The 21801-nt window shown below is 41.2% G+C and overlaps 1 long non-coding RNA gene across 5 annotated transcripts in view; it reads left to right on the top strand.

Moving 5' to 3' along the window:
- Nucleotides 1–21801, top strand: part of LOC138984611 (uncharacterized) — a 133173-nt gene that overhangs the window by 91076 nt on the left and 20296 nt on the right. For 4 of the 5 annotated variants that reach the window (XR_011461847.1, XR_011461846.1, XR_011461848.1 and 1 more), the window contains exons 4-5: nt 2355–2480; nt 8381–8515. This is a non-coding gene — a long non-coding RNA (uncharacterized lncRNA). Of the gene's footprint in view, nt 1–2354; nt 2481–6627; nt 8104–8380; nt 8516–21801 lie in introns of those variants that run through there. The other variant, XR_011461850.1, reaches the window with a different exon arrangement.

The raw sequence follows: 21801 nt of genomic DNA, 5'->3' as shown, positions 1-21801 counted from the left end.
GCAAAGTAATGTCTCTGCTTTTTAATATTCTGTCTAGGTTGGTCATAACTTTTCTTCCAAGGAGTAAGCGTCTTATAATTTCATGGCTACAGTCATCTGCAGAGATTTTGGAGCTCCCCAAAATAAAGTCTGTCACTGTTTCTACTGTTTCCCCATCATGCATTTTAATATCAGGCTATTTATTGTTTGGTGTTGTATTTGTTGACTGCTCCCTAGAGATAGATCTTCACTTTCCAACTAGATAAGATGCTCCTTGAAGATAGGGCTATGTCTTCACTTCGCTAACATCTTCCAAATTATTGTGCACTTAATAGGCATCTAGTAGAGAGCAACTCCAGTAGAGAGCAAGCTCCAGGAGATGGTAAAGGACAGGGAAGCCTGGTGTGCTGCGGTCCATGGGATTGCAAAGAGTCAGACACGACTGAGCAGCTGAACAATGGAGAGCAACTAAAGTGGGCTTCATGTCTGCATGGACCAAGCAAGCTATTCCTTCCAGCTCCTCAATTATTCTTATAATCTCTGTGGGGATAAATAACAAATGACTGGGAAACATGATGTAACTTATTAGGTAAGTGTTGTTTTACATTTTATCTTTGCCAATAGGTGGCATCATCAATTTTGAAATTACATTTTCTATTTTGTAACCCCAAATTTTAAGTATGCAGTTCATTCAATAAATGTTTATTGGGCATCTTCTATGTGGAAGCTGCCCTGCTGGCTACCACTAACAGAATGAGAAATAAAAATACTACAGATAGGCTTTAACCTATTCCCTTCCTAGTATACTCTAAAGGACATTCCACTTTCAGATTTCATTCTTATTTTACAAAATAACATCTAAATCTGTGATAACAACTTAAAAATGACAATTTTACTTGTGTGTGTGTATTTTCAACTCAACCTAATATTTTATTTTAAATGGAGGAGAGGGATGTTAATTTAAATAAAATGTAAACCAGAAAAATATGGATTGGTTGTGGGAGTGGGGGGGGTCAATCCACAGAATTTAATCCAAGCTGACTTTTTAAAATAACACAATTTACCACTCCTCAGTGAAAGGAACTTTATTTCCTTTTGGAAGATAAGAGAAGCATGATCCAGGCATAACAGAACTATTTCTACAGCTTCCAAGGCTGCACAGTCCCATCTGGAGATAATAAAAGATCCCATTCCTCTGTGTTTATTTCAAAAGATTCATTCTCTGGAATGATCTGAGGTTGCAAACTATAGAGCATTTGCCAGCTAAAAAGGGCTGCTGCCTCCATGTTACTCAGGAGGTGTCTAGTCCCCAGGAAAGTGGGGACTTTCTAAACTCTCCTTAGAGTGGAAAGAAGCCCCTCTGCCCTTCCCAACAATATTCCTTCTCAACAGTCTGGGGGAAGAAAAGGAGAAGGAGAAACAGGGAAGAGGAGCAGTGGGGAAATGAGATTTCAGTATTTGCATTAAACATCATGTACCAGTCACTAATTCATCCACCTTCTGATGAGAGGAAAGTGATATTTGACCAAATGTGTGCTTCTTTTTACTGAGCATCTTTAAAGGGCAATGAATGGCATTAGGTACTTTGGGAGGTGCAAAGATGGAGCATAGAAAGATTTTGCCACCCAGAAGCTCCCAGTCTAGTAACCACAATACTGTTTTGTGTAGTAGTGGTTAGAAGTATGGGCTCTTGGCTTTATTCATTTGAACCCTGACTCCACCATGTACATATTCTTGCATAAATTATTTAACCTCTTCATGTTTCAGTTTCCTAACCCGCAAAATGGGGATAAAATAAATTAGGAATATAAAATGGAATTAGCAATATAAAACAAAATAATGCATTAAGTTTATAACAAAGAATGTTTGTTGTTACTGATACCAGTAACTTTAATACACAAAGGAAATGTTCAGTGTCATAAGAGAGGTCTATGTAAAGAGCTATGAAAACTCAGGAGCTAAAGCAGCAACTTCTTAGAAGGGCAGGACAGAGCAAAACACTCACTGTTGGTGTGAAGAAAAAAAAAAAAAAACCCAAATGGAATCACTTGTGTTAAGCCATGTCACAGATCAAGACTTAATACATAACCTAATTGCAGTCTCAACCTCCCCCAGGACTATAGTCTAAACTGTTCAGTCTGGAATTTCCTGGTCAGCACTAGTGAGGTAATCTGCCTTAGAGACCCCTTCCATCCTCTAAGAGAAAGATAAGGTAATCTGATCTTTCCTTGTCATGCCCACTTCTGCTTATAAAAGCCCTTCATTGTGTATAGCACCTTCATATATGCTACATAGGATGCTACCAATTCATGGATCATTGAACAAAGTCAGTAAGACCTATAAAACTTACTCAGTTGAATTTTGTCTTTTAACAGATTTGGTGGCAGCAGTGGGGTCTGAAGTGAACTTCCGATGGCTTCAGGAACAGCAGGGGACAGAGGCATGTTACTCCAGAAACCCACTGAGTTTTCTGTCTTCTTTGTCATTTCCGAAGGTCATCGGTAAGTTCCTCTTGGTTGCTTTCGCTTTCTTTGGATAAAGCTCCTGATTTAATAGACTTTCCAGTCCAGGGCAGGTCAGTTTAAGCTAGCAGACAGTTCCACCCAGAACTAACTCCTAGGTCTTGGTTCAGTTTTCAACTCATTTGTTTGGGAATCTTAGCCCTTGGTTCTGTGACCACATTCCACGCTGGAAACTGTTGGCAGTTTAATTTGCAGTTTCCCATTCCTTTGAAATCAGTTTGCAATGCCCATCTTTGAGGTCTTTTATTTCAATTCTCTCCCCAACCCCAGCTCCACGTTGGGAATGGCTGGCCGTGTGCACAGGGCCTTCTGCTGGCCCGTCTGCGGTAACGTTTCTTTGGTTACTGCTTGGTATATTAAGGGGCACACATTTGTTTTGTTTTATATGAAAGACTATTGCTTATAAAGATCTTGGAAACAGAAAAGCCACAAAAATTGGTGAGCATGGATTGAACACTTAAAAGCTATTAGAGCACTTCTCACCAAACTTTAAGTCTCCTATTTTAGAATAAGTTCACCACAGACTGGGTAGACAGACACTAGGTCACCAGCCAACCTCAAGAACATTGCCATGCAATGAAGTGCACTGTAAAACACCATACAATTTTCTCCTAAGTGGCACATCCCTTTTTAGTATTATTTTGACTCCAAAAGCTAGCTCAATAAATACATAAGTAAATAATTTAAAGTAATAATTGTTTTTTAAAAATAATAAAATTAAAAGTTAATTACTAACTCAAATTCTAAAGCATTAAGCACACCACCTTTCAGCACACCTGCTTATTTTATGGCTAAGAACTATGGACCTGGAAGCTGTAGATATTTACAAAAATGGCAAAATCTTACCAAAAACAAGCTAGGATTCCAGTGGCCATAATGGGGAATGTTCTAGTTAGATAAGATCATTCATTTAAGAAGTACACTTGAAAGCTAGGATTCCCAAATTAAATAAAATGAGATACCTGTTTTAATTGGTATGCAGGGGCCTCCAAAAGCCTTCACGATTCCGAAGCAGCTTCATTGACAGATTCATTGGAAAGGCCAATAAAAAATAAAAGACACAAGAGGTCCTAAAATAAAAGACAGTATGAGTAACATGGCTCCTACTGCTCCTTTCTACCTTCATTTACCTGAGTATTCACATTCCACTAATTCTCTATCTGAAGCCTTTCCACTCTTGTTTTTTTTTTTATTGGAAGATAATTGTTTTACAATGTTGTGTTGGTTTATGCTGTACAACAGTGTGAGTCATATATCCCCTCCCTCTTGAGCCACCCCAACCCCACCCCCCCGCCTTTCCATTCTAAAGAGATTATTAAGCAGTTTAAAATAAAACCGCCCAGGGTTGTAGGCAATCCTTCTCATGTATCTTTCACGGCTTAGTCAAAGACTGAATCAAGGGCGGTACTTAAAGAATTTCCTAAACCCAGAGAGGATATAAAAAGAAACCACTTCAAAAGTCTTGAAGAATTTAGAGTCCTTATTGAGCCTATGACCCTGGTCTGACAGATCTTTATCAGCTTGTGCACATGCTGGTAGAATCTGATGAAGCACAAAAATGAAGGAAGCAAAAAGCAAAACCCTGAAGATGATAACTTGAGATCCTCAATCTTCAACGTGGTCTCCAGTGGAGCAGAAAATGCTCTCAAAGTAGAAACTGATCTTTTGAGAGCCAATCCTAGAGTTCCCTGGTCTGTTATTCAAACATGCAACCAAAAAAAAAAGATGAGTCTGTGGCTGACTTTAGAGCTCATCTGGAGGCTTTCCTCCTACAGGTTTCTGGGTTTCATTCAAGGGATGAAGTCACCCAACCTGCTCTAGCTACACTATTTGTAAATAGTTTATGTCCTGAAGTTAGTGGATTAATAACAAGACCAAAACAAACAAACCAAAAAAATGGGATTGGAGGCTAGCTACCTGTTTGACCAAACTCATTACTGTAGCTGAACACTTTAAAAGGACTTTGGAACAAGATTGTAAACAAAAATCCACCAAGCTGTTGGCTTTAAAGTCATAACAGCTCCAAGGTCAGTCACCTGAAATAATGTCAGTCACCTAAAATGATGCCGGGCCCCTACATCACAGTCTTCTTGGAGTCCATCATTAAAATGCTAACTCATGGCTAGATGTCTCAGTGGTAAGCAACTGGAACTCTGGAAAAGAAAATGTCCTCAAACAAGCCTCTGCATAATATTCAGCTGATTTGTAGATATGAATGTCCTTATATCGACCCTCAAAGGAGGGTCCCTGTATGGGTCCCTCCCAGAGTTGATGAGACTCCGAGGGCTTTTCTGGTAAACTATTACGTTATTCCCTTAAACAGCCAAGGAAAACTAAAATTAATGGAAAACCTTGCCAAGTTCTTTCAGATACTGAAGCTACACTCTCTAGTTTAAACCCCTCTCAGAGCCTGCAGATGTGGTCCTGAAAAGACTTATACAATCGAGCTAAGGGGAGAATTATAACCAGAGTCAGCTCTCCCAGATCTGTCTACAGTGCCCAATAAAGAGAAAAATAAAATGTCTTTTGCATTTTCTTTGGAGATAACAAAGGAGTTGTTCAGCACTTCCAGAAATATTTACTGTTTGTCCTGGCTGAAAATGGACAAGATATTTAGAAGGATTTTTAAGTAGCTCTGTGGTCAGAAATTGGCCAGGCTGAAAGCTGACATTCAGACCCTGATAGGAATTTTTCTAGGCCTCCTCCACTAAGCTAAAATAAAACTGTGTACACAAAGTAAAAGAAAAACCTTCTAAAAATGGGTGGAGCAACCTATGATGTCATTTAAGTTGAAACCCAATTCCTTTAGGAGTTAAAAACAACTGTCATTTTCTTATGAATCTTGGCAAAACCAGAAATGCTCCAGGAACTCTTCGATCATTTCTTTAGGATATCAACTTCAGGGAAGTAATTCTTATTAAAACAAACAACAAAATAAAGTGGAAGAGGTGGTCATTTTGAACTTAGACAAATGAAAAATCTCTTATATGTCTTCTCCACAAATATTAGTAAACAGCTCTAGCCATCTGAACAGATAAGCTTAATTTATTTCATCTATCGGAAAACATTGATCCAACTGCTTTCATAACTAGTAAGTTTTGTCTTATACCTGTTCCATGGCAGTAATTTTAAAACAGAAGCTATAAGGTCTCGTTTTCATCTGTTTATATGTTTGTGTGTGTGTGTAATAAATGTGTAATGTTTTCTACCTTTGGATGGTAGAGCCAAAATTAATTTGTAAAAGCACTCTACTTGGCTTGAAGAGAATTAAGCACTTATATGAATTAAGAAATCCTAAACTCTCAAAAATATAATGGAAACTAACCCAAATGCTTTTCAAGTTCACATGATCTGAGACAATCTTTGGTAAATAAAAACTAGTTCAAGTTTGTTAGGTTAATTAAAATAGGTATGTCTTCAGAATTATCAGCATTAAAATAATGCAGGTATACTTTATTCCATTAAAGTTGGAACTTTTTGGCCAATCTATACTCGGATTTCTTGGTCAAATAAGTTCATGTAGTCTTTCTTACACAATCTGTCAGAAAGAAAAATAACTTGGGATGATGGCTGACTTTATCTAATGTCTCATGAAATTTTTGTGGGTAGTCTAAACATAATTATTGAAAATAAGTGAATTTAATAGATATAAACAGGATAAAAGTTTTTAGGTGAACTTTTAAACTAGTTTCCACAAACCTTTTTGGTATACTGAAACCTTAAAGTTTTGCTGAATTAAATGATGGACAGTCATTGTGTACCTAGATCATTCCCAAATGATATAAAATACTAAAACATTAATTACTAAACACAGGCCCTTTTACTTTTGCTTCCTTTCCCAGAGGAATTAAAGATACTTGGATTTATTAGTAAACATAAATCTGGCTGGTCACGATGAAAAATTTACTGTGAGAAAGCATATGTTTCTAGAAATCATAAAAAAGTATCCATAAATTTGTCAAAGCACAGAATGCTAATATAACAGTTCACAATTGTGTGTGTGTGTGTGTGTGTGTGGGCGCGCGCTAAACCGCTTCAGTGCAACCTGGCAGAGCCTGCCAGACTCCTCTGTCCATGGGATTCTACAGGCAAGAGTACTGGAGTGGTTTCCCATGCCCTCTTCCAGGGGATCTTCCCGACCCAGAGACTGAACCTGCATCTCATGTCTCCTGCATTGGCAGGCGGGTTCTTTACCACTAGCGCCACCTGGGAAGCCTATATATACAATTAAAGCTACTAGTGACGGATTTTATTTTCTTGAGCTCCGAAATCACTGTAGATAAGACACTTGCTCCTTAGAAGAAAAGCTATGACAAACCTAGACAGCATATTAAAAAACAGCCACATCACTTTGCCGACAAATGTCCGTATAGTCAAAGCTATGGTTTTTCCAGTAGTTATGTACAGACATGAGAGTTGGACAATAAAGAAAGTTGAGAGCCAAAGAATTGATGCTTTCGAACTGTGGTGCTGGAGAAGACTCTTCAGTCCCTCGGACAGCAAGGAGATCAAACCAGTCAATCCTAAAGGAAATCAACCCTGAATATTCACTGAAAGGACTGATGCTGAAGTTGAAGCTCCAATACTTTGGCCACCTGACACAAAGAGCCGACTCAGTGGAAAAGACCTTGATGCTGGGAAAGATTGAAAGCAAAAGGAGGAGAAAGTGGCAGAGGATGAGATAGTTAGATAGCATCACCGACTCAATGGACATAAGTTTGAGCGAACTTCGGGAGATGGTGAAGGACAGAGGAGCCAGGAGTGCTGCAGTCCACGGAGTTGCAAAGAATCAGACATGACTTAGCAACTGAACAATAACAACAAAAGCTACTAGAAATAATAAGGGAAACATCTTCATATTCAAGGAAAGTAGGAAACGTGTTTTCTATAAAAGAAGGTACAAGGAATGGAGGTGCATTTATGTTGAGGAAAAAGAAAGGAACTTTGTCCTGATTAGAGACTGCTGCTACTAAGTCGCTTCAGTCCTGTCCGACTCTGTGAGACCCCATAGACAGCAGCCCAACCAGGCTCTGCCGTCCCTGGGATTCTCCAGGCAAGAACACTGGAGTGGGTTGCCATTTATTTCATAATGGGAAGGAGAAAAAATGCAGGACAAATTGTAGGTTTGTGGAAAAATAATCTTGGGAAAAGAATTTTACATGTGGTCAGGCTGGCTAAGATCAAAATGAATTTATTTAAGTCAGTGAGTTTTAATATCAAAGGTAAGCTGGTACAATATTAAAATATGGTTTTCTCTCTGTTGAAAGGACACGTTGTTTTGGATTGTTAGTCTGCTCTTAGTAAGACATTGTAAACAAAAGTTTTTCTTTACCTTTTAAGTGGTCTGCCTAGAAAACAAAGATTCTGTATTTTATCAAAATAATTTCCTGTGTTTGTTGTTTTTATCAGGTCTTTGATTACTTGAGCAAACCTACTCTTCTTGCTATTAAAAAAGCAAAGTTTTGCTCAAAACTACGTACCCTCCTGTATTTGCATTCAAAGTCTTTGTCGCTGTGGTAAAATGGCTTATTTCATTATAGTGACCTATGATCTTTTTATGATTAATTGTTTTAAAATCTTTTTATATTTGTTTACAAACTTCCCCAAGTCAGATTCTAAATAAAGTGTTTTGATTTATAACTAACTTTAGGATTTCCTGGGGCGGGGCAGGGGCGGGGGCTCTGGGACTCTGTGACCCTGTGCTGTGCTGTGCATAGTGGCCCAGTTGTTCCCACTCTTTGTGTCCCCTTGGACTGTAGCCTGCCGGGCTCCTCTGTCCATGGGGATTCCCCAGGCAAGAATACTGGAGTGGGCTGCCATGCCCTCCTCCAGGGGCTCTTCCCAACGCAGTGATCAAACCTGGGTCTCCTGCATTGCAGGCACATTCTTTACCATCTGAGTCTCCAGGGAAGCCCAAGAATACTGGAGTAGGTGGCCTATCCCTTCTCCAGAGCAACTTCCCAACCCAGGAATCGAACCAGGAGCTCCTGCATTGCAGGTGGATTCTTTACCAGGTGAGCTACCAGGAAAGCCCTGTGACCCCATAAGTTAAACTAATTAAGCTTATTTGATATGTTTATTTACATGGGAGAGTGAAAGTGTTAGTCATTCAGTCGTGTCCAACTCTTTGCGACCCCATGGACTGTAGCTCACCAGATTCCTCTGTCCATGGGATTTTGCAGGCGAGAATATTGGAGTGGGTTACCAATCCCTTCTCCAGGGGATCTTCCCTACCCAGGGATTGAACCCGGGTCTCCTGCATTGCAGACAGATTCTTTACTGTCTGAGCCATCAGGGAAGCCCAATTACATAGGAAGCATTGTCAAATAAGAAGTAATATTAAACTTTCTTTATATTGTATTTCTATATGTTTATATGTGTTCCTGAAATTGAGCTAAATTCCTGGAAATCTGATAAGTTCTGGTCTAATGTAATCAGTCACAATTATATCTTAAAATGTATATGTCACAGAAATACCTGAATTTCCTTGTCGATAACATTGTAATGAATTCTCATCAGATCTTTTTATCTTTTTTTAAAATGATTTTTAACCATGCCCATTTTAAAGTCCTTTATCGTTTATAGAGTTATGGTTTTACTTTGATGCTTTTGCAAAAATGTTCTTGCAAAAGTGCTTCATCTTAAAGGAGATTCATGAAAAAGACTTTGACAAGTACAGGTTTCTACTAACTTGAAGATCATAGAACTGAACTGAGTGAGAACTCCAGAACTAATGGAAAAACTGGATTCAAGCAAAACGAGTGTTAATTACATGGAACTGAATGAACTGAGGAAGATGATTATAATTTTTTATGACTTTTTGTTTGAAACATTGGTTCCTTAATATTTTATTTTCCCAGATTTAAGGAAACCTTTCCTCTTCATCTGAACATGACATGCAGCAATTTGGTAAAAGATACCTTTGTAAACATAGATGAAACATTTGCTTTTTCTCCCTATTTGATCCCTTCCATAATTAGAAAATCCTTGAGTATTCTTCCTCCGCAATAGAGTTAGTTATTTGCATAAGTTCAGTATGAATCTGTTCTCCTGGTAACAGAACATGATTGGAAACATTGGCTATATTACCAAGGCTTTGACTGCAATGTCATATTTGAGAGAGATATACATGGACTCAGATTTGACCAAAGCTTATATGGTCAGTCATTGTTTTCACTGCACTTACAGGTCAAGTTTAATGCAAACAAATTAGTTTTACTGTGATTATCTGTTTTTAATGGGGGAAATTGTAGAGAGAAAAATTATGTTTGTAGCTATTAGATTCTAGTTCTGTTAACTGTCTTTAGGCATATAAACTAGTCTGGATTCTAAACTCTTGTAGTTACCTCAGTATCTTGCTACATTTCCAATTTTCTTCCCCTTTTCTGATTTGGAATCACTGAGGACATAGAATGCTCTTGTGTCTCCTTGGAAGAGGCTATACCAGATCTTCCTAACTACAGCCAGACTTCAGGGATTTGAACCTTAGGAAGGCATCTCACTGCTCAAGAAGTCTTCAGCTGTGAGATCTTTAAGTCAAATTGACTGGGTTAAGAGGTAGCCAGCATGGCGGTAGCTTGATTCCTCTCAAGGTGCTTGATCAAGACTTCATACCTTAACATGAAACTCTTTCTTCTTCTTTTCCTTACACTGGCATTTGCCTGGGAAGATAACATGATTGTCCACATCTCCTAGGCCATTGCTAAGGAGGGTATCTAGAATTTGGAACAACTTTTTATTTCAGACTAGGAGATTTAGTCCCTGAATGCGTTGAAAAGATAACTGACCCCTGGCTTGAATGGGCAAGTGAAACAGCATCTGCAAATGAATCCATTAACAGTTCCACTTTAGGGAAAGTGGTTTGGGCCCCCCAAAGATTTATCTTTGTCTGTAGTGGTTCTCATTCTCCTTCAGCCTATGGGTGCCTAGATGGCCAACATGTAACTGGGAAAATGCCTCTCAGGTTATCTAACTGTGCATTGTGTGTGTGCTCAGTTGTGTCCTACCCTTTGTGACCCCATGGAAGGCAGCCTGCCAGGCTCCTCTGTCCATGAAATTTTCCAGGCAAGAATACTGGAGCAGGTTGGCATTTGCTACTCCAGGGGATCTTCCTGACCCAGGGATTGAACCCATGTCTCCTACATTAGTGGGTGGATTCTTTACCACTGAGCCACCTGGGAAGCCCGAGGTTATCTAACCGTCCCTCTGACTGTCCACAATTAAACTGAGGCACCTCACCTGTCAACTCCCCTGAATTTTACATTCTCAGGTTAGAAAGGACATACCAGGCATTTTTTGTGCTTCAGAATTCTCTTCCTTTGGCAGGTCCCTACTACCCTAGTTAAGAGTAAATGTAAATGAGGCCATCATCAGGAACCTCTCCTTAACTCTTGAAAGTATTGTGGAGTCTACTGCTAAAGAAATAGCTCCCCAACAACAGTTCGTAGACTTTCTTTCTGAAGTTGCTCTTGATAATAGGATAGCCTTTGTTTATCTTTTAGCTGGACAAGGAGGTATCTGTTCTGTGGCCAACACTACCTGCTGCACCTGAATTAACACTTCTGGGGAAGTTGAAATTCATTTACATACAAACACTAAGCTAGCCAGTTGCCTGAAAGGGTGACTCCTTCATGCAGTCCTTTCTTTGACTTACTTGATTTTCATTGGTTTAGTCTTGGGGATCATGGTTCTGAGGTACACTCCAGACATTGGGAATTATCCTACTAACAATAGTCATGGTAGTCTATAGTGTCACAGTCTTTCAAAACTCTGAAATGCATGTTTGTAGCCATTAACCACTAAGTAAATGGAGATAAGACTGGAATGCCAGAAAATGAATGAAGAATGTGACCAACTAAAAAATTGTGAGCCTGAAGTCATGAGCTGTTGGATACCACAGAGGTTCAGCCAAAAAAAAAAAGTCATGACCTGTGAATACCACACAGAGGATCAATAAAAACTGCAAGAACTGTGGAGCAGTAGCCGAGTGGCACTAATGCCTTACATATTTTTTGGTCACATCCCTTGCAGATATGAGGTACTAGCTGGTTAAAATTCACTGAGTTTGACTTGTGTTATGTATGGAAGGCGAGGAGGGGCTCTCTGGCTTGGGTGAGTGGGAAGATAAAAGGAAGGACTTAGCAGGTCTAGGGGGAAAGCCTCAGTGAATTCATTCATTGACATATGGAATTTAAAGTAGTGAGACGATTGGATAGTGATGTCCAGGAGGCAACTAGAAATGTAGACCTTGAGAGAAAAGCTCAGAGCTGGAAAGATTTTCAGATGACATGTGACATTATACCAGTAGATGGAGAAACCAGAGACTGAATTAAGTTACCAAGGGAGAGGTCTAAAGACCCTCAAGGGTGAATCCATGGGACTTATATTGGGGAAAGGGAGAGAATGACTCTGCAACAGAACCAATTCATTAAATTGCACTATCTCCTTAATAGCTGTGGATAGGAGCTAAAAAATTAGATAGTGTGTCCCAGCTAGAATTGAGATCAGCAGGATTGGCTGCATGGGGAAGGTAGAAATGATGGAATCAGGGGTGCTGGCCAAAGCTTTGCTGGAATGTCTCCCTATGGATTGCAGGCTTTCCAGGGTTGGTTTTATAGGGCTTCCATAACTAAGTACCACAAGCTGGGTGGTTTAAGACAATAAGAAATGTATGCTCCTCGAGTTCTGGAGGTTAGAAGTCAAGGTGTTTGCAAGGTTGGTTCCTTCTAAGGACTGTGTACCTCTTTCCTAGCTTCTGGTGATGGTTGACATTCCTAAGTGTTCTTGGCTGGAGATACAGCTCTCCAATCTCTGCCTCCAATTTTACATGGTGTTCCCCATGTTTCTCTGTGTGTTGGCATGGCCTTCTTCTTGTAAGAACACCAGTCATGTTGGATTAATGACCTTATCTTAATTGGTTACTCCCGCAATGACCCTGTTTATGGATAAGGACACATTCAGGGGTACTATGGGTTAGGACTTTACCATTTCTCTTTGAGGGGACACAATTCAACCAATAAAAGGCCTGATGACAAGAAAGAAAGTGGTGTAGGTAGGGGGAGGAGGAGAGAAATGGGATCTGGGCAGTGTGGCAGAGATGCAAGTGGAATTTTTGAACACTAGGGAATGGTGGAAATACTTTTTGCTGCAAATGAGTCTGAGTTTGGGATAACTACTGGTTTGAACACATTTAATTACACCTCTAGCTTTAGAATAGCATTTTTTTTTCCGTAGGGAATTGACTTGGATACATGAATTAGGTGGTTTACTAAAGCTCTAGTGTAGATGGACCCAGTCCTCTGCAGAGACTTGGGGTGATAATCTTGTTGGAAGTGCGAGGCTAAGGGACTTGCCCTAAGCCAATGTTTATGGCAAGCCCATCGTGTTTATATGGTCTGTTGTTATTTGGGATGACCTCCCAAATAGGGGAACTGTTGAAGGTAAGGGAGGTCAGACTCCTAACCAGCTTTTGGACATCCATCCATCTCTACTTTATCCTTTCATCCTGCTGACCTTCCCAGATCTATTGTAACTATAGTAACCCAAATGTGTTAGCTGGAACGAAGACTGCAGGATTTCCATGCTCTCAGACTCACTTACTGGCTCATGCTTATCCGCAGAGAGAGCGGTGGTGGTGGTGGTGGTTTAGTTGCTAAGTCATGTCTGACTCTTGCGACCCGCCTTCCAGGCTCCTCTGTCCATGGGATTCTCCAGGCAAGAATTCTGGAGTGGGTTGCCATGCCTTCCTCCAGGGGATCTTCCCGACCCAGGAATCGAACCCAGGTCTCCTGCACTGCAGGCAGATTCTTTACCAACTGAGCCATGAGGGGAGCCCAGAGAGAGCAGAGTGTAAGTTAACTTTTCTAGTATGGTAGTTCAAGCATTTGGGGGCAGCCTCTAGTGGCAGCGATCTTACACAATGATGGCACAAGCGCCCTTAGAGTAAATAAGAAGCTGCACGTGATATGACACAACCTGTGTTACAAGAAAGATTTTGCAACAACTCACAGAAACAAAGTACATATTAAGTATAGTAGAATGGTTGCTTCTAGGGAAAGGGAGGAGGGTGGGGGGAGGCCCAAACAAAATGAGAGGATTGGTTGACTGATTGATAAAACCAGAGAGGGCCATTAGAGGAACTGATGAGGAGAGCGAACTATAGATCAAGGAGTGCGATTAATATAACCTCCTGTACCAGAAGTTTTAAAAACAAGCAAAAAACCCCAGAATATGTGGGTCAGAACTGCGACTCCACTATTCACGAGCTTTTTGGAGATTAACTAATCTCTCGATCCCTCAGTTCATCATCTGTAAAATGGAGATAGGATTAGTACCTACCTCAGGAGATTGTCCTGACAATGATGTGAATCTGAATATATAAAGTGCTTAGAAGAGCAGCTGGCACAGAGTGCACACTCAACCCTATGGCTGAGTAAATTAAACAAAATAATCCATATAAAGTGCTTAGCACAGCACCTCGCCCACAGGATTCAATTCATTTTAGTTAACTGCTATTGTCACAGGCATCATCGTTATCATCACCATTTTTTTTTACATGGCCAAAACCATGCCTTAAATGAGAAGCGGGCAAGGGAGCGGGAGGACTGTTGTGCACAATTGAAAGACAATGCTTTCTACTATGCCGGCTCCACCTGCATCATTCTTTTTGTGTAATCTTAAACAAGTCGCTTCACTTCCTGCAGTGTCGGTTTCCTCAAGTAAGCCTCCTACACCTGTCGTCAGCATTAAATCTCACTCTTGGCACATCATTCCTTTGGAAGCTCTAGTTTTGGAACCCAGCACTTAGTCTGTGTTAGCTATTGTGACAGGACCCAAAGCAATGGCAAGGGCCTGATCCTCAGGGAAGTCACATAGTTCCTTGTGACATTGCCCTACAAGTCCCATCAGTGCAACCTACTTGTGTGCCAAATATGGGCTCATTGGGAACTTCTGGTGCCCCATAGATGCAGAAGCCCAACCAAAATGGGATAATCTGGATTACCCATCATTGTCTCAAGGACTCTACTTGTCTTGCTCTGACTTTTCAAAAAACTTTTGTTTATTTTTGGCTGCACTGGGTCTTTGTTGCTTTCTCTAGTTGCAGCAAGCAGGGGCTACTCTTCATTGCAGTGCACAGGTTTCTCATTTCAGTGGCTTTCTTGTTGTGGACCACAGGCTTTAGGCACACAGGCTTCCGTAGCTGCGGTTCACAGGCTCGGTAGTTGTGGCTCATGGGCTTAGGTGCTCCAAGGAATGTGGAATCTTCCAGATCAGGGATTGAACATGTGTCCCCTGCATTGGCAGGTGGATTTTTATCCACTGCACCACCAGGGAAGTCCCTGCTCTGACTTTTTATTTTCTGTTTTGTGTCAGAGTTTCCAAGAACTTGCTTTGTTGTACTATTTCACAGCTATTCTCTCATAGTCCTTGTAACAGCCCTGCGAGGGAAGAACTGCTTCTCTCATCATTCTGTGAATGAGGAAACAGAGGCACAGGGGTGTAGAGTCATTTGCCCCAGGTTACATAAGGAGTAAGTGTCTAAGCCAGTGGCTGAATGCATGCAGCCTGACAGCAGAACTTTTGTTACTAAGCCAGCTCTTGGATACTCCCAGGGAGTTTGGCAGTTTGGATCAAAAGGAAAATTGGATATACTCTTGATCTAACAATTTTACCGTAATGAACTTATCTGATAGATCTGTCTGACTGGCTGTTTGAATGATTATGATGGCAAACAAAAAGACAACTAAACATCCATTTTTATAAAACTGGTTAAGTAATTTACAGTACATAGTTGCAGTGGAATGACGCAGTCTCATAAAAAAGAATAATGCAGATTTATATGCATTAACATGAAACTAGCTCCAAAATAGGGCTTCCCTCATGGCTGAGTCGCAGAAGGCAATGGCACCCCACTCCAGTACTCTTGCCTGGAAAATCCCATGGACGGAGGAGCCTGGTAGGCTGCAGTCCATGGGGTCGTGAAGAGTTGAACACGACTGAGCGACTTTACTTTCACTTTTCCTTTCATGTATTGGAGAAGGAAATGGCAACCCCCTCCAGTGTTCTTGCCTGGAGAGTCCCAGGGACGGGGGAGCCTGGTGGGCTGCCGTCTATGGGGTCGCAGAGTCGGACACGACTGAAGCGACTTAGCAGCAGCAGCATGGCTGAGTCGATAAAGAATCTGCCTACAGTTCAGCAGACCCAGGTTGGTTCCTGGATTGGGAATATCCCCTGGAGAAGGAAATGGCAACCTATTTCACTATTCTTGCCTGGAGAATCCCATGTACAGAGGAGCCTGGTAGGCTACAGTCCGCGGAGTTGCAAGAGTTGGATGCGACTGAGTGACTAAATCACCACCACCATCCCCAAGACACAGTCTTAAGTAAAAAAAGTTTGCATGAGGATGTATATTAAAACAAGATTGTAGAAACAGTGTGTATAGCATGCTGTCATTAACACTTTTTAAGAAGAGGTGGACACACACACTTCCTTATAGTTTTGTCTACAAAAAAATGCCTCTAGAGGCATATATAATAAAGTTGAACTAGTGCTTATCTCTGATGGGCAGAATAGGAGAATTGGAGATCTGGGAGAGGCAAAATTACTTCTCATCCTTTTGCACAATTCTTTATTTTAACTCATAAATGTGTATTGCCTTTTCAAAAACTATTTGAAAAGAGATGGGGTAAGAAAAGAAGAAAGACTTGTGGGAGACATGGAGGTTTCAGACCCTCCTCCAATGTTCCAGTTCACTCCTGGGTTTCTGGGGAACGATGGTTTAGCACTGCAGGTTAGCATTGCTTGAGTGCTTGCTTGTGGCCACTTTCAAACTAAGGGCTTGGTATAATACCTTATTTCACTTAAACCTCACAACTGTCTACCAGGCCCTGCTATTTCACCTCTTATAGAGATTGCTCACAGTGCAACCCGACCGGATCCTCCAGAGGTAACAAACATCTAGAATGGGCCTCCCTGCCACTAGCCCAGAGAAGGCACTGGCACCCCACTCCAGGACTTTTGCCTGGAAAATCTCATGGACGGAAGAGTCTAGTAGGCTGCAGTCCATGGGGTTGCTAAGAGTTGTGTCACTTTCCCTTTTCCCTTTCATGCATTGGAGAAGGAAATGGCAACCCACTCCAGTGTTCTTGCCTGGAGAATCCCAGGGACGGGGGAGCCTGGTGGGCTGCCGTCTGTGGGGTCGCACAGAGTCGGACACGACTGAAGCGACTCAGCAGCAGCAGCAGCAGCCACTAGTCCATCCCCATTCCATTAGGCTATTCCGAATGCTGAGGGTCTCCTAGACCAGTGGTTCACAAAATGTTGTCTCCAAGTGGCAGCTTCATTATCATCTGGAGACTTGTTAGAAATACAGATTCTCAGGCCACACCCCAGACCAACTGAATCATAAATTCTGTGAGGGGAACCCAGTAGATATGGTTTAATAAGTCCTCCAGGTGATTTTGATATATGTTTAAATTTTAGAACTGTGGTCCTAGGCCAGTGTCTTTGCCTGGGAAACATTAAACATTTAAATATTAAACACTAAAAATATCAATGTCTGAGTCTCACCTCACCCTGGAGATTCTGCTTTAATTGCTTCTGGATGAGGCCTGGGCACAAGTGTCTCAGTGCTCCCCAGGCGATTGACCTAGACCGTTGGAAACAGCCATTTGCGTCTGGGAATGGCAAATGGCACGCTGACAGCATGAAATCAAGCTGCAGGGACTAACGCATATGTAAGAGCATCACAATGTCCCAATTTTAAGTCCTGTCCCCTTCCCTAAAACCTGCACCTAAGCCAGGACTCAGAACCATGCATGAGCAATGCTCCTTGGCTAAGCAGGTATGAGCTAATCAGGTTGAACACTTTAGTAGTGTTACTTACTTTAAGCCTACACATTCCATCTTTAGTGAACATTGAGAAGAAGCAGGAGAGAAAATATTATATTATCTGCAAAATAATTTAATAGAGAAAATGAGATCTGTAAAAACCTAGTTTTACCAGCTCACCATTTCTGGAACTTAAATATTTTGTACTGAAAATCACATCATATCACATAGCATGTCTCTGACAAAATAGGGGTTCAATCAGCATTTATCTAGTCAATGAATCCACTAATCAATAAATGAATGAATGGATGTCATTGAAGGAGAAGCCAGTTCTGTCTTTGGCATCCACGGCCCACCTTACTACCAACTGCCATTCTTGGAGTGAAGTGTGGGGAGGGAGAATCCATTGACAATAACTGTGCTAAGATCAGGTGCTAGAGCTGAATGTCACTCTAAGCAGACTGTAAACCCCAATGGGGGTGAGAATGGTGAAGCAGGTGTGGTGGTCATTAGAGCTGGCAAGTAAATATTTCCAGGTTTCCTTCCCAGAATATAGTAGGATGGCACTACTCTGCCCCTCAGAGTTCTCTATGGCCATGTGACTTGATTGGCTCACTGAAGCAGAAGTTTTGCATTTTGCTTCTGCACAAAAGTTTCAAGAGCCAGTGTGTGATTTGTCCTCCTTGTCTGTAGGATGACCAGCCTTCCTGGTTGCCTGGGATTGAGGAGTTTTCCAAGGAGTGGAATTTTCAGTGCTAAAACTGGGACACCTCCAGGCATCAATGTTTCAAGTAGTGATCATTCCATCAGCTTGAGTCCAGGAATGAGGCCAGTCCATCAAACAAGAGACTCAGAGCATTGGAATAACTTGCCTGGGGACACAATGAGATCAGAGATGGATTCCAGACCATGTCTGTCTGACTTCAGAAACCACAGTCATATACCACCTGGGTGTAGATAGTCTTTATTACATGTATCTTTTTATTTTTAAATCCCTGGGTCAGGAAAATCCCCTGGAGAAAATAATGGCAACCCACTCCAGTATTCTTGCCTGGAGAATTCCATGGACAGAAGAGCCTCGTGGGCTACAGTCCACAGGCTCACAAAGAGTCAGACACGACTGAGCAACTAACATACACACACATACACATAGTTGCTTCATAATATTGTGTTAGTTTCTGCTGTACAAAGAAGTGAATCAGCTATATGTATACATAAATCCCCTCCCTCTTGGAACTTTCTTCCACCCATTCTCAAATCCCATCTCTAGGTCACTGCAGAGTACTGAGCTGAGCTCCCTGTGATCCACAGCAGCTTCCCACTAGCTACCTATTTTACACATGGTAGTACTTTTCACTTTCATGCATTGGAGAAGGAAATGGCAACCCACTCCAGTGTTCTTGCCTGGAGAATCCCTGGGACGGGGGAGCCTGGTGGGCTGCCGTCTATGGAGTTGCACAAAGTCGGACACGACTGAAGCGACTTAACAGCAGCAGCAGCAGTGTATATATGTCAGTCCCAATCTCCCAAGTGTATCCATTCCCACCCCAGGTCCACACATCTGTTCTCTATGTCTGTCTCTATTCCTGCCCTGCAAATAGGTTCATCTGTACCATTTTTCAAGATTCCACATGTATAAATATACAATATATATTTTTATCTTTCTAACTTACTTCACTCTGTATGACAGTCTCTGAGGCCCATCCACTTCTCTACAAATGACCCAATTTCACTCTTTTTAACGGCTGGGTAATATTCCACTGTATATATGCACCACGTCTTCTTTATTCATTCATCTGTTGATGGACATTTAGGTTGCTTCTATGTGCTGGCTGTTGTAAATAGTGCTGCAGTGAGCATTGGGGTGCACGTGCCTTTTTGAATTATGGTTTTCTCAGGGTATATACCCAGTAGTGGGATTGCTGGGTCATGATAGTACTTCTATTTTTAGTTTTTTAAGGAACCTCCATACTGTTCTCCATAGTGGCTGTATCAATTTATAGTCCCACCACCAGTGTAGGAGGGTTCCCTTTTCTCTTCACCCTCTGCAGCATTTATAGTTTGTTGCTTTCTTGATGATGGCCATTCTGACTGGTGTGAAGTGATACCTCATTGTAGTTTTGATTTGCATTTCTCTAATAACTAGTGAAACAACAAAGGATTAATCTCCAAAATAATAGAAACAGCTCGTGCAGCTCAGTGTCAAAAAACAAAAAAACCAATCAAATAATGAGCAGAAGACCTAAACAAGTATTTCTTCAAGGGAGATATACAGATAACCAAGAGGCACATGAAAAGATGCTCAACAGTGAAAGTGAAGTCGCTCAGTCATGTCCAACTCTTTGTGACCCCATGGACTGTAGCTTACCAGGCTTCTCAGTCCATGGGATTTTCCAGGCAAGAGTACTGGGGTGGGTTGCCATTGCCTTCTCCCAAGGGATCTTCCTTACCCAGGGATCGAACCCGGGTCTCCCGCATTGTAGACAGAAGCTTTACCCTCTGAGCCATCAGGGAAGCCCAATAACTAGTGAGTTGAGCATCTTTTCATGTGCCTCTTGGCTATCTGTATGTCTCCCCTGAAGAAATACCTGTTTAGGTCTTCTGGTCATTATTTGATTGGGTTGTTTGTTTTTGGACACTGAGCTGCACGAGCTGTTTCTATTATTTTAGAGATTAATCCTTTGTTGTTTCATTTGCAAATATCTTCTCTCATTCTGAGGGTTGACTTTTCATCTTGTATATGGTTTCCTTTGCTATGCTAAATCTTTAAAGCTTAATTAGGTTCCAATTGTTTATTTTTGCTTTTATTTTCATACTCTAGGAAGTAGGTCAAAAAAGTTCTTGCTGTGATTTATGTCAAAGAGTGTTGTTCTTATGTTTTCCTCTAACAGTTTATAGTGTCCGGTCTAACATTTAGGTCTTTAATCCATTTTGAGTTTATTTTTGTGTATGGTCTTAGGGAGTGTTGTAATTTCATTCTTTTACATGTAGCTGTCCAGTTTTCCCAGCACCATTTATTGAAGAGACTGTTTTTTTCTCCATTGTGTATTCTTGCCTCCCTTGTTGTAGACTAAGAGACCATAGGTGTGTGGGTTTATCTCTGGGCTTTCTTTTTTATTTTGTTTACAACTGTGGAAACTCTGGTCTACAAAAGTAAGTGAGAACACCAATTTTCCCAAATTCACTGAATGACACTCATTCCACAAACATTTATTGTATTCTATGGAATTAAAGGCCCTGGGGTGAGATGTTATGGGTTACACAAAGATGAAGAAATGCTGTCTATGATTTCTTCCCTCAAGAAATATACAGTGTTGAAAGGAGATAGACATGTACATGACTCACTATATCCCAAGGCAGATGCTGAGAGATGTTATTAAAACATTTCGTATACCTTTCTGTATTTAACAAATTTACCACAATAAGTGCATATTATTTTTTAAAGTGTTTATTATAGAAAGCAAAAATTCAAAAGTTAAAATATCTTTCCCAGGTGCCACTAGTGTGCCTGCCAATGCAGGAGACATAAGAGATGTGGCTTTGATCCCTGGGTTGGGAAGATCCCCTGGAGGAGGGCATGGCAACCCACTCCAGTATTTTGCCTGGAGAATCCCATGGACAGAGGGGCCTGGCGGGCTATGGTCCGTAGCATCGCAAAGAGTCCAACACAACTGAAGTGACTTAGCTCGCACGCATGCAAAATATCTTTACTCTTCAGGTTACCAATTCATAGTAGATCAATAATAATAACAATAATACCTAGAAAAAGTGTATTAATGCTTTCTTTTTCTGAAGATCAGTACCATTTATTCAAAGATGATGATACACCTGCACTTACCTGCCTTCAATAGGACAGGAGCTTTGAGATTTCCTTCAATTGTGCTGACTAATTTCCCATTGTATTCATGGTTCCTCATTCACCCTGTATGACCGATGGCCCAAGTCTACATGCCCACTGGGCAGAATTCTCTGACATGGGTCAAAGCCAACTAACTGGTCCAAAGGATTATAGTCTTTGTTAAGGAATGAAGGCCCCAGCCCTCCCTAAAGATCCTTCCCACTGGTCAAAGGCATTAGAAGAAAGCCTTACCAAAAAAGGAGGTGGCAGTCAGGCCTGAGACAGAGGAAATTTGGAGCCCAGGACCTTCCAGGATAACGGGGCTCTCTTGCCAGCCCTGGACAAAGAGAGTGTGGTTTCTGGGGAAAGTATCACTGTCCCACTGTTTACTGTGGGACATTCTCCAGGGCTGCAGTGAAGTTTTAGTCTCTGAGTACAGTTGATAGCACCTCCTGCTTTGGTGACTTGAGTACCAAAGTCACCAAAGTTAAGGTAAGCTGCAAATGTGTGCCTGCTGGAAGTGTTTGGGGAATGGAGATAACAATAAGCAAACAAATAAAACCTACTGCTTTGAGATGTTTTGTAACAGCTGTGCTCCCTATAGAACAGATTTCCTCCTTGCCTGGATCCAAG

This window comes from Bos mutus, chromosome 2, assembly GCF_027580195.1.
Source record: "Bos mutus isolate GX-2022 chromosome 2, NWIPB_WYAK_1.1, whole genome shotgun sequence".
Taxonomy (NCBI): Eukaryota; Metazoa; Chordata; class Mammalia; order Artiodactyla; family Bovidae; genus Bos; species Bos mutus.
This window is presented reverse-complemented; position numbering and strand designations above follow the sequence as displayed.